General features: G+C 31.4%; 1 pseudogene; it reads left to right on the top strand.

Annotated features, from left to right (window-relative positions):
- Nucleotides 1-7,696: 7,696 nt before the first annotated feature.
- LOC149533471 (BTB/POZ domain-containing protein At3g05675-like) lies at nucleotides 7,697-8,609 on the top strand (annotated as a pseudogene).
- The last annotated feature ends 5,647 nt before the right edge of the window (nucleotides 8,610-14,256 follow it).

Genomic DNA, 14,256 nt, shown 5'->3' with positions numbered 1-14,256 from the left:
TTGTCTAAAGACCTCTAACAAGGCCACTCTTAATAGGGTGATTAAATCCTCTAATAGGGTCACACCTAAAAATGTGTTTTGTAACCTTTAATAGGGTTGGCTCCTTACATGGCTCACTTCAAAAGAGTGAAAATAGTAACTAGTTACAATTGGTGGTTTTTCCCAAATTGGGTTTCCACGTTAAATCTTAGTGTCTAATGTGTTCATGCTATTTCTTTTTTGTGTTTGCAACTAAGTTAAATTAATAAGTAATCACAGATAACATCTTAATATTTGCATGTTAAGTAATTACCAAGCATTCTCAGTGTTTACCAAGTTACAACATCTTTGTGTGTTTGTCGAGCATCATCAAAGTTTAGCTTTCAAAGTTTATTGTTTTGTTCTAACATCTAAGGGATATGGGGTTTAATTTTTGTAGTAATTGATTCACCCCTCCCCTCTTAGTTACTCTTCTTATATTTCCAACAAGTCCAACATGATTTTGCTCAAGAATTTCTTGATAAATCATGTATAAAATATCGAAAGATTTTCCTTACATTGATTATGTACTTCATCTCCAAGGAAACTAAGTTTTTTGTGAAACTATAGATCAAAATATGTTTATAGATTTCATAGCATATCATTATTCTTGTTAACTAATACTGATAGTCAATACTCCATCCATTCCTTCAATATCCCATATCTTATCAGTGTATTATTTGCATGAATTTCCAACATTATTGATATCAATTTATTTGTCAATTGCTATAGATTTTTTCTAGATTACCTATAAATAGTATCCATATTCTATATTTCTTCAATGAGACTTCACTAATAAGTAACTATTAGAGATTAATAAATAGTCTTGGACTTACCTTCCATCAGACCAGCCAATGTTGACCAACCATGCAGTAGTTCCATGTTGCTGCCTTATCTCAGCAAGCATTACAAAATACTTTGTGGGGTGTAACATGATAAATTCTGCTCCAAGACAAGCTGAGAATGTGGCTTTGGGCTCCTTTATTCCATCTTCTATCCCTACAACCTTCAGACATTTGAATAATTCATGATCTCATTGAATTTGAAGTTATATCCACATATACATTAGTCATAACAATGATGTTTCATAAGACTAAAATGTGATATTGCTATCAGGATTTAACTATGTATTTAATGAGTCAAACTTATCTACCCATGGAAATTATCCCGAGTATCACAATTTGGCTTGTTGCTTGAAATATTAGTTTTTATTTTATTTTGGAAGCACGAGTTTAGTTCTTTGTAGGAACATCTTAACTCTTAATCTTTCATAATTGGGAAGGGGGAGGGGATTTCTACATGTTAAAGTAGATTTCTATTTAGTGGCTTCTAGTCTTTCATAAATGATTTCTAGTATATTGCTTATAATAATCTTGCATTGATCTATTGTTGATGCTGGAATGACAAGATATTTATAATCTATATATAATTTATAAAGTACTTATTAAACTAGATGTAAATCACAACTAATAAGAAAAAAAAAAATCTCTTTTCTCACAAATCCCTTTATATTGAACTCTATAACTTTAATGGTAAGATTGAGATTGAGTTGTAGAGCTAATTAGAGCAGTGTCTAATAAAATGATACATTTTTTGTGCAAGTGTGAGCTTGCTAACTGGTGGTAATGCTTCAAATGCATCACAAGCTAGCAACACAATGTTCTTTGGATGAGGCCCAACACAAGGAATCTTTGCATTTGGTATAAAATCAATGGGATGAAATGCTCTTGTGTTCTACAACTCAAAAATTTGACTTAACTAGAGTTCAAGTTCAATTCAAAATAAATAATTTCTAAAAACCCAAATGAAAAGAAATATGATTTTCTTTACTAGTAACAGACTTATTAGAGTAGTCCACTTCCCTTCTATGTTCTTCAAATATAACATTATCCAAAATTTCCATAACCAAGGACAAAAAAATTGAATCCTTAATTTAAAAACCTTAAAATATTTTCAATCCTATTTGAAATATTTGGTGGGATTGGTATGTTACCTAATCCAAACTTAATAGTATTCCAAATATCAAGCTCCTCCTCTTCTGAGAGATGAATGCATTTTGCATAGCAACCCCCTTCAATATTAGACACACCATTATTACTCCAACAATTCTCATCATCTCCTATCAGTTCCCTCTGATGGTCTATAGACAGAGTTGTCTTTCCAGTTCCTATATTGTAGGATCACTTCTTTTTAATAAATTTGATTATAAAAAGACTTTGAGAACATAGAACATTATATTTTTGTTTTGAAGAATTTAAGAGCATAAAATAGTAAACATGTTTATTAAGATATAAAAGATTTACCCTATTTAACATTGGCTACAGGTGCATATAAGCTGCCCCATAGCCACTGGCTAATCTAGGGGCAATTAAGACCACTCATCACATATTGACCACACCTACCTTGGTATGGGGTTTCTATGAAGAAGAGGTTAATGTGTTTCACATGAGCCACTTTCACCATAATTCTCATACACATTAGCAATACCATTACCTTGTACACACTGAAGCTAGAGTGCAAACCCTTACTCCAAAGTTATCACATTTATAACTATTCCAAACTTTTATATAAGCTTGGAGTAATGGTAATTTAATGAAATATTAAAATAATAAAAAACATTTCTACCTTTCTCCCTACCCATGAATGTCATGATTTAGAGCTCTTGATAAGAGGGCATGAAGAGAATTACTGTGCTTTTGACTGTGTTACTAATTATTTATTCTTTCTTCATGGCATCCTAATTAGATGAACAAGTTTCCTTCTCCTACAAGATTTTCCCTAATCTTGCTTCTCATTGGCCCATTGATTAGCTATTTCTATCAAATATAGACTCTTCTTTTCAAGAAAACCATCAAAGAGTTGTATTAAATTCTTGGGATGCATACATTTAATAGTCTAGAAGTGGGATTCCAATTTCCTTATGTAAATCCTACAACTTCTCTCAACAACTACCATCAAAACTCTTGCAAAACTAACTCAAACATTTTGTGAAAGATCTTAGAGAAAATATTTAGACTAAATTCTCATTCTGAACTACAGTAAAAATTTACAATTTTTTAATACCATTTTCTAGGTATCCATCTATAGCTTGTTTTGGTAGATATAGGTATGAAGCTTAATGGGAAGTCTAGGGGATCCTATTCAAACCATTGCAGGCAGGGCATCCTAAAATAGTATTGGGTTAAACTTGATAAAAGAGCTCTCAAATAGAGGAGTCAATGCAAAAAATTGAATTGGCAAAAAGCTTCAAGAAGCCTCCCAAAATTGATGCCTCCATAGTATAGTCTCTCTCTTAGTGCCATCAATGCACTAATTGGGATTTATAGACATTTTATTTTCTTAGTCAGTCAATAATACATTGTGCTTGGCAAGTCAGTGTAGCACTATCCCTTATGCCCCGTGGGCTCTGAGTGTTGATCGCATTAGGTCAATTCACACTCAGTCATCTTGTGTGTCTTTGTTTTGCCCCACACCCTACTTCAAGTTTGATTCTCCATTCCTAAGCATGCTCACAGAGTCATCTTGATTACTTGGGCCAGCTGTGATGCCCCTACTTTCTCTCTTCTGCTCTATTGTACTTCTAGAGTAAGATGAACACAAATTTTTTATACAGAGTAAAGATGGAATATTGTAGAGATTTGTAAAATCTAGTTTTATTCTCAAATATTATTTGAAGATCTAATTTGATTTTTAAAACTCCAAACCACCTCCCAACAAAAATCAAACTAGTTGTTTTGAAGCATCAGACAAGTTTGGGCTGAAATGTCCACCTATAATAGCCTATTAGCTAATTATCGAATAAGCATGGGGAGAGAATAAAAAAAAATTGGAAAATTAAAATAGACACAAACCACTTAACAGTCTATAATCCATAGACACACACTAATAATCCAAATCAGCAAATATGAACCTATTCAAAAAACATTTGACTTAGTCTACAAATATGTTAACAATTAGCAAATTTTATAAGGAAAATATATAAAGTTAAATATGTATATTGAAGGCTTGGAAAAATATAGCAATAAGAGGATCATAAGGACAAGAAAATAATGTGTCCAACTAGTATATAGACTATTACAATCAGTGCTAGATAAATATAAGTATATGATCAAACATTAGGTTGTCTAATAACATGTCTTTGAACTGTAAAAGAAAAATAAAAAAGAATATAGTTTATTCCAACCAAAAATTGATATAAATACACTTTAGAGAAAAAAATATGAATGTAGAGATTTGATGTTAGAAATCATTCAGAGAGCATAGAAGAGATAAACAACTAGAAATCAACTTATACTTAGCTACTCCATTCTTACAACAAACAACAAACAACAAACAACAAACAAAACATAGGGATTTATTAATCATCATTAGCATACAATAAGAAAAGACAAATAAATTCCCAATCACACAAACACATCATAGTCCACTAAATAGATAATGATGAGATAATTTGGTGAGTAGGGAATACAAGAAAAGTTATTACCAGCGAATGAGAGTCAATAGTAAATGTCAAGCAATTAGAAAAGATGTCTGATTAGGGAAGAAGAATAACAAGGATAGAGGAGTGTTGAGTTAGTATAAAATAGAGGAAGAAAGAAAGGAAATCAAATGTAGACACATTAGTGAAAATGTTAGTCCTTGATCCATCATGAGTGATACTCAAGTTATAACAGAGGAAAGAAGACAAGAGTTAATCAAATACAAGGAGACATCTGAGTTGGTGCAAGGAAAAACACTTTAAATCATAAATGTTCGACACATACCCAAAAGGGAATCAAGACATTAGGAACATAGCAAGGTTGTTCCTAGAGGAGATATAAAAACCTATGCCATTAATTGGTCTAGTAAAAAAAAAAAGATCTATATAGAAACCTAGAAGGCACACTTTGCTAGAAACCATTAGTCATTCTATTTTCTTTGCTATATTATACATAATTTATCCACTTTCAAAATTAATAGCATTCAAAACCTTTAATAGACAAACAGACAAAAATATCAAAACAAAAAGAAGAAATTAGTAGGAAACAAGAACTAATTTTGTTGATTTATCTGGTGTCTAGACTATTAGCATTCCCCCAAATCATATCTTGACCAGCATTTTTCCAAACAAAAAATAAAAATGGACTAAAATGATTTTGGATGTAGATATATACCAAAACATCGTGTTGAACATGGTGATCAAGAGCAAGAATAGAAGAAACATGCTTGATGAATTCCAACACACTATCACCCATTGGTAGATAGGATCTTGAAAAGTTTCAGAACTTGTGGGAAATAGCTTCTATAGTAGCATCCTCTCTTCTTCCTTTAGCAATAATGTGATGCTATGTGTCATAGACAATTTTGATAGGCTTGCCTCTGAAGTATGAAGAAATCTACAAGAATAACATGCAAATATTTACTATAAATTAAGCTTCTCTACCATCCCCTTAGTATTATTTAAAGCACCCTAATTTTCTTATTTAATACTATAATAAAAAAAAGTTACAATAAAAGTAATTGGATTTCCACAATCCATTAGAAATGCATGTCATTTTTCTAGAATTTGATTGTGTAAGAATTTAAAAAATTGAAGGAGTGCAAGAGAATACCAAAATGAGTTACAATTTTACATCAGATACCTATTCCTTGAGGAATGACACTTTCTCTGATTTAACGTCAGTTGCTGCTACAATTGTAACAAATGGCATGCAAAAACTTCCATCCCTTGTAGCAACTTACAAAGCAACCTGTTCTTGTGAGTGCTTCCATGGAAGGTATATTAACTCAAAAACTATGATAAAAAAAAATCTAGTGTCCAAGAAGAATTGTGTTTTACAACCTTGTAATACACTATGATATAACATTAATTAATGGACAAAGGTGTGATTATCTATTGATCTATAATTCTTGAAAATAAAAATTCAAAAAATTTAAAGGCCTTTGGAAGGGAATTCCAGATGCTAAGCTAGAAGAATCTTATTTCTAACATGGAGGCTGCTAGAAATCCATTTTTGTTAATAATAACTAAGAAATGCAATATGAAGCAGAGTCATGTCCCTTTATTGACAAAAGAAGTAGAAGACAATGTAATGTTTTCAATGGCATGCAATTCTCAAACCTATGGAGAAAAATTGACTTCATAAAAGCTTTAAACAAAGGAAGATGTTGAATGTTATAAGATTATATGCCTATTTCTTTGGACACATCAACCAAGTTATTTAGTATTGTCTTCTCTATGAAGTTCAACAAGTTGTCTTGGTTCCTACTTTCCATTACAAAAGATGTTTGAGATTGAATAAAAGAAGATTGAAAGATTGCATTTAGAGAGCCAATCAAATAGTTGATAAACCTGGCATACTTAGATGTTTCCATTTTCCCCTAAAAAATATTAGACTCTGTTATTTTACCTGAACTACATTTGGTTACACCATTTTCCAAAGATCCCATTGGGCATAGGCTAGGAATACTTTGGCAAAGATTAAGGAGACCTTTTTAAAAGTCGTCAAAGGAATTTTATTAAAAGTTTTGAAATCCTTTTTAACAAATATTGTCCATATTTTGCATTTAGGACATCCCATGAGAACATTATTCTTCAAAGCATTCTTTCAAATAGTTGATGTACTTGTATATGCTTGTCAATGCTTCTCGTACATTGTTCTTTACAAATCTGACATGTTTTTTAGTATTAATCATATTTTGTATCATTTGGATGAGTGTTTGTGTTATTTGTTCTTGCCTCTATATGTAGGCCTTCCTCTCATTCTTTTATCTTCTTATATTTGCCTTCAATTTCTTGTTCACCTGTTGCGATGCTAAAAATTGGTTCTCACCTTAGTGCTTTTGTACAAAAAATTATGGTTTTACTTGTGCATACTCTAGAGAAAGAAATCTTCAATACAATGGCTTGTGTGGGTGGCATTTAGTTATTCAAAAGCTTGCTCAATTATCTCCCATAAGCCTCAAACATGTGGCTTCTTAGGTAGTGGCTGCACTTATGCTGTGTCTTGAGAGAGGGAAACATCAAATTACTTCATTTGTAGATAAAATGGTGGAAATATTAGAAGAACTTATTATAAAAAATAGACACTTACTTGAGGAACAACTCCTTGAATTGCCTCTATTACCTAGCCTTTCCAAGCTAGCTAATGTAAATCAGATGCTTCAAGAGGTATGTGGATCTTTATGTTTCTAGGAGAAATTGTGACATGCTATGGGTGGACTATTAGACCATTTAAATTTGAGTGTATGGTATACAACAACCATGAAAAGAGTGATTGCATTCCTCCAAACTGGCAAATAATTTAGCCATGTAAAGCTTAGATTATGTCCATTCACACAGGTGAAAACTATGGATCATATTTTAGATTCTATTATATATTCTTTTGATTTTCCTTCTACATTATATTTTTCATTTCAGATATTCCTGATATTTCAATCATAATTCAACTATGTAGATGCAAGCTCATTGATGTATGTTTTATAAGTAAATATTTATAAGAATTCATCTCTCATACAAATGAATGGTACACTTATAACTTATTATATTTAGATGATATTCATATAGATGAAGCAATACTTCTTCCTATACTACTTAAACTCAAGTGCACTTAACCATGAAATTAAAGATGATTAGGTGCATTCCTAACCTCTTCCTTGATATTCTCTAATTTATTAAATTTTTGGGCAACATTTAAATTTAGGTTCAAAAGCCATTACCATTCTTGCAAGACTTTAACCAATAGAACCAACTGCAATAAGAGACATGTTCCTCTCTACAATGCATGTTTCTATTTCAGAAAACAAAAGATAATTGACTTGTTGCCTTCTCCAGATGAAATAAAAAAAGCCATGCAACAACAGGTAGAGAATATGCTCATAGAGGATGATGATGCACCTATTCTTGTAGTAGATGAGCATGTAAAATTTGAAGTTAAAATGAAGATCATGGACTTTTTTAGCATTTTTGAAAAGGAAATGGCATCCTTGTGGTCTGTGATAGATGTTATAGAAGACTATGAAAGTCATGTTCTAATGTTTTGTCTAATTTATTATGGATGTGTTAGATTTTGCCTAAAATGGATCTTCTTATTGATTTTGTTAGCAAGTGGGAAGAAGCTCCAAATTATATTCTTAGTATAGTTCAAGATATAAGATGTGGCTTAGCCATGTGGGAGACAAAGCTAAAGGTTTTAGAAATTGCTATAAAGGTTTTGGAAGCAGTTGGCTATGGATATTTTATACTTTTTGGTCTAAGGAAAATACATTTGATGAAGGTTTGGCTGCCTTTTATAAAGGAGGCAAAGCCAAATCTTGAATTAAAAAGATTTTTATGATAAATTCCCTTATGAAATAGAAAATGACTTTTTTTTTCAGAGTGTAGAATTTGTAATCATTTCACTGGTATTGGCATTGCCTTCTACTAGACAAGCAAAAATTTTGGCAGATTGGCACAAGACAGACCAACCAAGATACCTAGATTTATGTGAATCATTTGAAGTGTGGTGTTACATATTTAAAGGGGCCAAGAGGAGAATCTCTTTAGTTTAAATGGTTTAAGTAGTACCTCCACAGTGAGCAACATCTCCAATATGAGAAATGTTGGCCATTAAAGTCAATATAATCTAATTTAAACTTTGATTTTGGATGATGTAAAAGTTAATAATCTAGCCAAAACACACTAATTTTTTATTGTAGAGGTCACATTTATGTAGTAACTCCATAGGGTCAATGAAAAAATTCAATCTAAAATCTAGTTCTTCTTACCACTGCCCTAGTTATGGATTCAACTCAAGAATTCATAGCAAACATTTAGATATTTCATTGCAGAATGGTTGAAACTAAAAATATGATTTAGTTTTACATGGAAGTCCAACCTACCTGAGGAAGATAATATATATTTTTCAACTCAATCATATATTTTCCAATAGCAACCAATAGAGAAGAGATTGCTTTTAGATTGAATTCTTTAGTTATACGTTGCCCAAACAAATGAACCTGCTTGTGTATCTACAGGATGATAAATAAATGTCATTATCACTATATACAAGATTAACAGATTGGAAAGTTAAAAAAATTTACTTAGAAATATTATATTATAAATTAAATTGTATGAAAATTCACTCCAAATGATAATTTTTTAACATCTTAAGTATCCATTAAAGAGAGATGCAAAAAAAGATTCATGTTTGTTTGGTGTCTCCAAATTTTGATCATGCAAATTTCCTTTCAAGCCCCTAGATTAATATCAGTGCTATCAATTTGTTTACTTAATGTTACTAGGCAGGGGACAAATTTTGTACCCTAAGGTCCTCTGCGAGCAGCTCTTACTGGGAGGAATCGTTACTACTAGCAACAATTATGGTTACAGTCATTGGTATAGTAAGAACAAAGTACCATAAGAGCAAGTACTCCAAAATTATTCTTAGGGATGATGGAGGTTACTCTAATTTAGTATTTGGATATGTAAAACACAATGTCATAGAGCATTTTTAGCCTCTTAAAGGCTAATATACAGATTTCTATGAATCGGGTCATCTCTAGATGAATCACACACTTTGAAAAAAACAAACCTAGATTAGATAAAACTAGTATGAAATTAAAACAAAATCCTTAGGAATATCTCATAACACTTTATGCAAAGAAAATATTTGAGATAAAACATCATTTTTCAATGATGTTGATCTTTCTAGAGTAAATTTCCCTATTAGTTTCCAACCTATAGAAGAGATGCCTACAAGAACCCAGTTTGGATGGGTTTGTATGTTTTTCCTTAAAATATTTAACTAGTCTTGAAGTAAAATGGAAATATGGAAAGCTTGTTGATGAATATGCCTACACACATTAAGGAATAATGGCCTATAGTACAACTATATTGATAGAAGGGTCCATAAAACACTTCACTTAGAGGATTGTTTTGCAAAAGCATAGCATTTCATTCTACAAAAATGATTTTAGTAGAACAAGTGAATTAAGAGAGTTTCCCATTTTTTTTTTACTAGCTATGAGTATGCACAACTAGTAAGAGAATGTTCTTTCACTGTGCAATAACTAGAAGTTTCAAATCCTTCCAAAGAAAGCTTTAAGATGTAGATTTTAGAAACCAACAAATAAATTTGTTACTAACCCTAAAAGAGTAAAAGAAAGATGAGAAAATGAAATCATAAAGAAGATAAATAGATGCAACAAGCCATAGAAAAAATAAGTTGTGCTAAAGGAAGTACCTATCCCAAAAATTCAATTTGAGGAAGGAAAAATCGAGTTAAATCAGAGGATACATACAAATATATAGGAGCTTTCTTTGTACTTAAATTCAGCCATGATAAGATAATATAAGATCAGATAAGGTAAGATACATTATTGATGTCCAAAAAGAGACCACAAATGGGCCTAAGGAAGTGAAAGTACAAATAGAGGCCAAAGGGCAGCAATAGGACTGATAAGAGCAGTAATAAAAGAGAGTAATAAGAGCATGATGTACACTTAGAAGTAAAATTACTTAAATTTTTAATTAGAATGGACTAATTCTCAACAATCTCAACCATTCTCCAATAATTCCTATCTTCTACCAAGATGGATTGAACAAGAGTATACCATCATGCATTCTCATGTGTTTTCATCAGAGCCAAGATTATACATCATTTTGAAAATACTTAAGGCAAATCAGTTTCAAACTCTATTTGCTCTTTAATGTTGTTTCTATACCAAAATGTGTAAGCTAGTCCCATGCACAGATGAATTTTATATATGACTTGCAGTCATAAAACAAAATGAAATGTGCTCAGGAGTGATCAGGGCCACATGTCAAAGTATACTTTGAAGGACAAATTTAGTCCCTGAACCACAATCCCTCAATTTTAGAAAAAGATCTAGACCACTTTTGCCTATTATATTTTGAGATCAATAGGTCAAATAGGAAGTGATCTAACACTAAGAGGGGAATAATAGAAGAGGCACATGATCCCTATTTGAGGATCTAGTGAGTATTGAGCAAAAACCTATCCAACTGTACTGCTCTATGACTTGGCCCCTCCTTCGATTTGACCAAATTATCATACCATTAGTGGGAACACAATCATACTAACCATTACCTTCCAAGAAGTCTTTAAAATCCTTGGTCACCTTTGGTAAGTGGTTTGAACCACCCATCTTATCACAAGGACCAAGGGTGGCATTAAAATCTCCCTCCATGATGACTTTGGTGGGGCCCAAATTTTCCAACACTACTTAGAGAGATTACTAGAGTCTAACTTTACTGACTATTGAAGATGCCCCATACACATTTAACAAAATAAATTTTGAGCTGAAATAGGAAACTTAAACTAAAAGACAATTTCATTCGAACAAATCAGCTGTAGTTGAGAAAGATTTGATTTGCATAGGATGGGTAAGGCACCAGAGGCCCCATAGGATGGAGAAGCCACGTAAGACCAATTCTTCCATTTTTTGAAGTATTTATCACTATCATTATTTGAGTATCATCTTAATCTTCATTGACTATATGAGTGATTTAGATAAGGTTGATTGAAGATTTATTTTACCATGCCTTAAAAGAATTAAGAATTCTTTCTTATCTATAACAAAATAAATATAATTATCATTTGCTTGAATCTATGGATTTAGTAAGGCATAAAATAACAAATCCTAGACCTTATTTAATAATCAAAGCTTATGAATATGAATTTTTTGTTATTATTCTTTGAGTACAGGAAAAAATCAAGATATTATGACGATGAATTGGAGAGAGTGTCATTTTGATGATATCATATAAAATATAATAAAAGATAGAAATGTTGTTACTAGAGCAAGAAACAATTATGGAAAGTTTAGCATATTATTAATAGGAGTAATGAACCACAACTTAGGGGGTTTGTGGGAGTGGAGAAAAGAAAACAAGAAAAAATTTAGAAGAAAAGAGATTCAAATCTATGCAATATGGTAGGAAGGAAAATTCAGCTTCATAGGCTAAGTTGGCAGAGTTAGATACAAAAAGCCTAGCTGGAACAATCTTCAACAAATATCTAGGTTCTTTCTTATTGTATCTGATATCATGTTCTTTTCTTTTACATCTGTGATTTCTAAACGTAACTTTAAAATTAGTAGGTTGTTGTATTATGGTTAATTTGGCTATATTAAGATACGATTGTTCCATTACAAAATGTTGATTGATTGAGTAGGGAGGAGAGTTCTCTATACTATTGTTTTTAGACCACAATAGGGTGTGTGAACACATGTTAGTCCATAATTCTAGCAAAATCTTTAAACATTCTAAGAATATAAAAAATTAAGAAAATAAAAAACACCACAATTCACTGTATAAGTGCATGACACTGCTAAACCTAGTTTAACCTATTAAATGTCCAAATTTCACTTAATTGATGGGAATCCATTATCCTTTATTCAAAAAATTCTTGTCTTTGAATTCCTATTGTAAAATTGGTGTGAGCCTATTTTGGATTGTAGTAATCTGTATTTCTTTTCCACGATTGTTAATTCATTTTTTTCAACTGCATAAATGAAAAATGCACAATTTAAGAGTTTTGTATCTGTGTAGTAGCAATGCTATCTCCTTGTTTTGGTAACTCTTGAATAACATAGGAACTTAACTAAATTATATAATTTTTCATCCATTATTTGTGGCTGTACAATTCTTTTTTTGAGATTTTCTTATTTTAGTTTACCATCTGGTTAGACAAGTCACAACACTTCTTTATGTTATCCATATTTCCATGACTCATTAAAATCAAAAAATCTACTACATTTTTTTATCTACTCACTCTAGTTTCTATTTTAAAACTTGAACATTCATATTGTTATTTAACCTTGATGGGAAGCATGAAAATTCATATGTCATTAATCTTGGCAGATGATGGTGCTAAGCTATTAATCCCTACCTCTACTTGTGATAACTATTATTACAATGCAGACTACGAGATATGTAAGGTTCATAAAATTCCAAAACTTTTCTAGTAAACATTAATAGAATATTATTTTTCTTTATAGTTCAGTCATGTGTGGATAATGGTGTAAATGTAATTTTAAAATAATTTCATGCTCTCTTGGAATTTTAATTTGTTCATTATAAATTTAAATGTTCTTGAACTAAATTAAAGGCACTATGCCTCCATTTTGTTAGCCGTTGATATACTTACAATCAATAAAATAATATCACTATGAATTTAGAATTGCACCTAGAACCTATCATTCTTACCTAAATTAGCTCACACTTGGGATGAGTTGTACAACTATATATTGTAACCAGCTTGTTAATTCCTTTGTCTATCGCACACTTTTTGATCAATCTAAATGGTAAGTGCACATTCATCTTCTACGTAGTAATTTCAATGTTAATAGGACTTCAATATTTTTGTAAAAGGCATTAAAAAAATTGCTCGTGTTCAAAAATGTTTAGACTATTAACTTCACAAATTAAATCCCATATTGCAAATTACATTTGAATCCTGATGCATTTATTTAGCCTCATATTGATTAGGTAGTGTAGTTGAGGGAATTGTAGCAAAACTATAAATTGAATTACATAGTGACAAGTTTAGTGCATTAGACTGCATTCTTAGTAAGCTTGGGAGCCCGATGAACAAAATAATCTTTACATACCATAAAACCATAAATTCTATGTTACAAATAATATAATTGGAAATGCCTTGTTTGCATACCGATTTCAATTATGGGTTACATCAAGAAAGTAGCTTCTATTAAATTCTAAAAGGTGAACTAAAACTTATATGCTAGTTAACAAGCAATCACAAATCTCTGATATGTAAAAAAAGATTTTATCTACAAGGTTCTCTAGGAATAGAACTATGAAATTGTTATATATTAATTTCCTCATGACTTAGATAGAACTAGTCCTTTTTCTTGTGAATTATGTCTCTTGATATTATGTCTTCAAATAGAATGATTAACCAACCCTCCCCCTCATCTATACAAAAAAATTCCACTACACCTTCCTAGTTTTTTCCTAACCAATATTGAATGAAAGATTTTTCAAGAAAAAAGTCTAAGATCTTATCAATTGGGGCTTTGGCTTTGATGTCATTGACTTGGGCATTAAGAATCCTATTAGGGATAGTAATGGAGAGGTCTTCATTCCTTGGCTTGTCTAATGGGGGAGAAGAATTCCCTTTGAAGAGGTCTTCATTCGTTGCCTTTTTTGAGGGGGGACAAGAATGCTTTTTATTTTGCTCAGCGATGACTTGGTTGCCTAGATCCTTGTTGTGAATACCAAACCCTTGAAATCCA

The sequence above is a fragment of the Cupressus sempervirens genome, chromosome 10 (genome assembly GCF_028749045.1).
Source record: "Cupressus sempervirens isolate cs-2001-9-10 chromosome 10, ASM2874904v1, whole genome shotgun sequence".
In the NCBI taxonomy this organism is placed as follows: domain Eukaryota; kingdom Viridiplantae; phylum Streptophyta; class Pinopsida; order Cupressales; family Cupressaceae; genus Cupressus; species Cupressus sempervirens.
The sequence above is the reverse complement of the archived record's forward strand: the minus strand, read 5'-3'. Positions and strand labels throughout refer to the sequence as shown.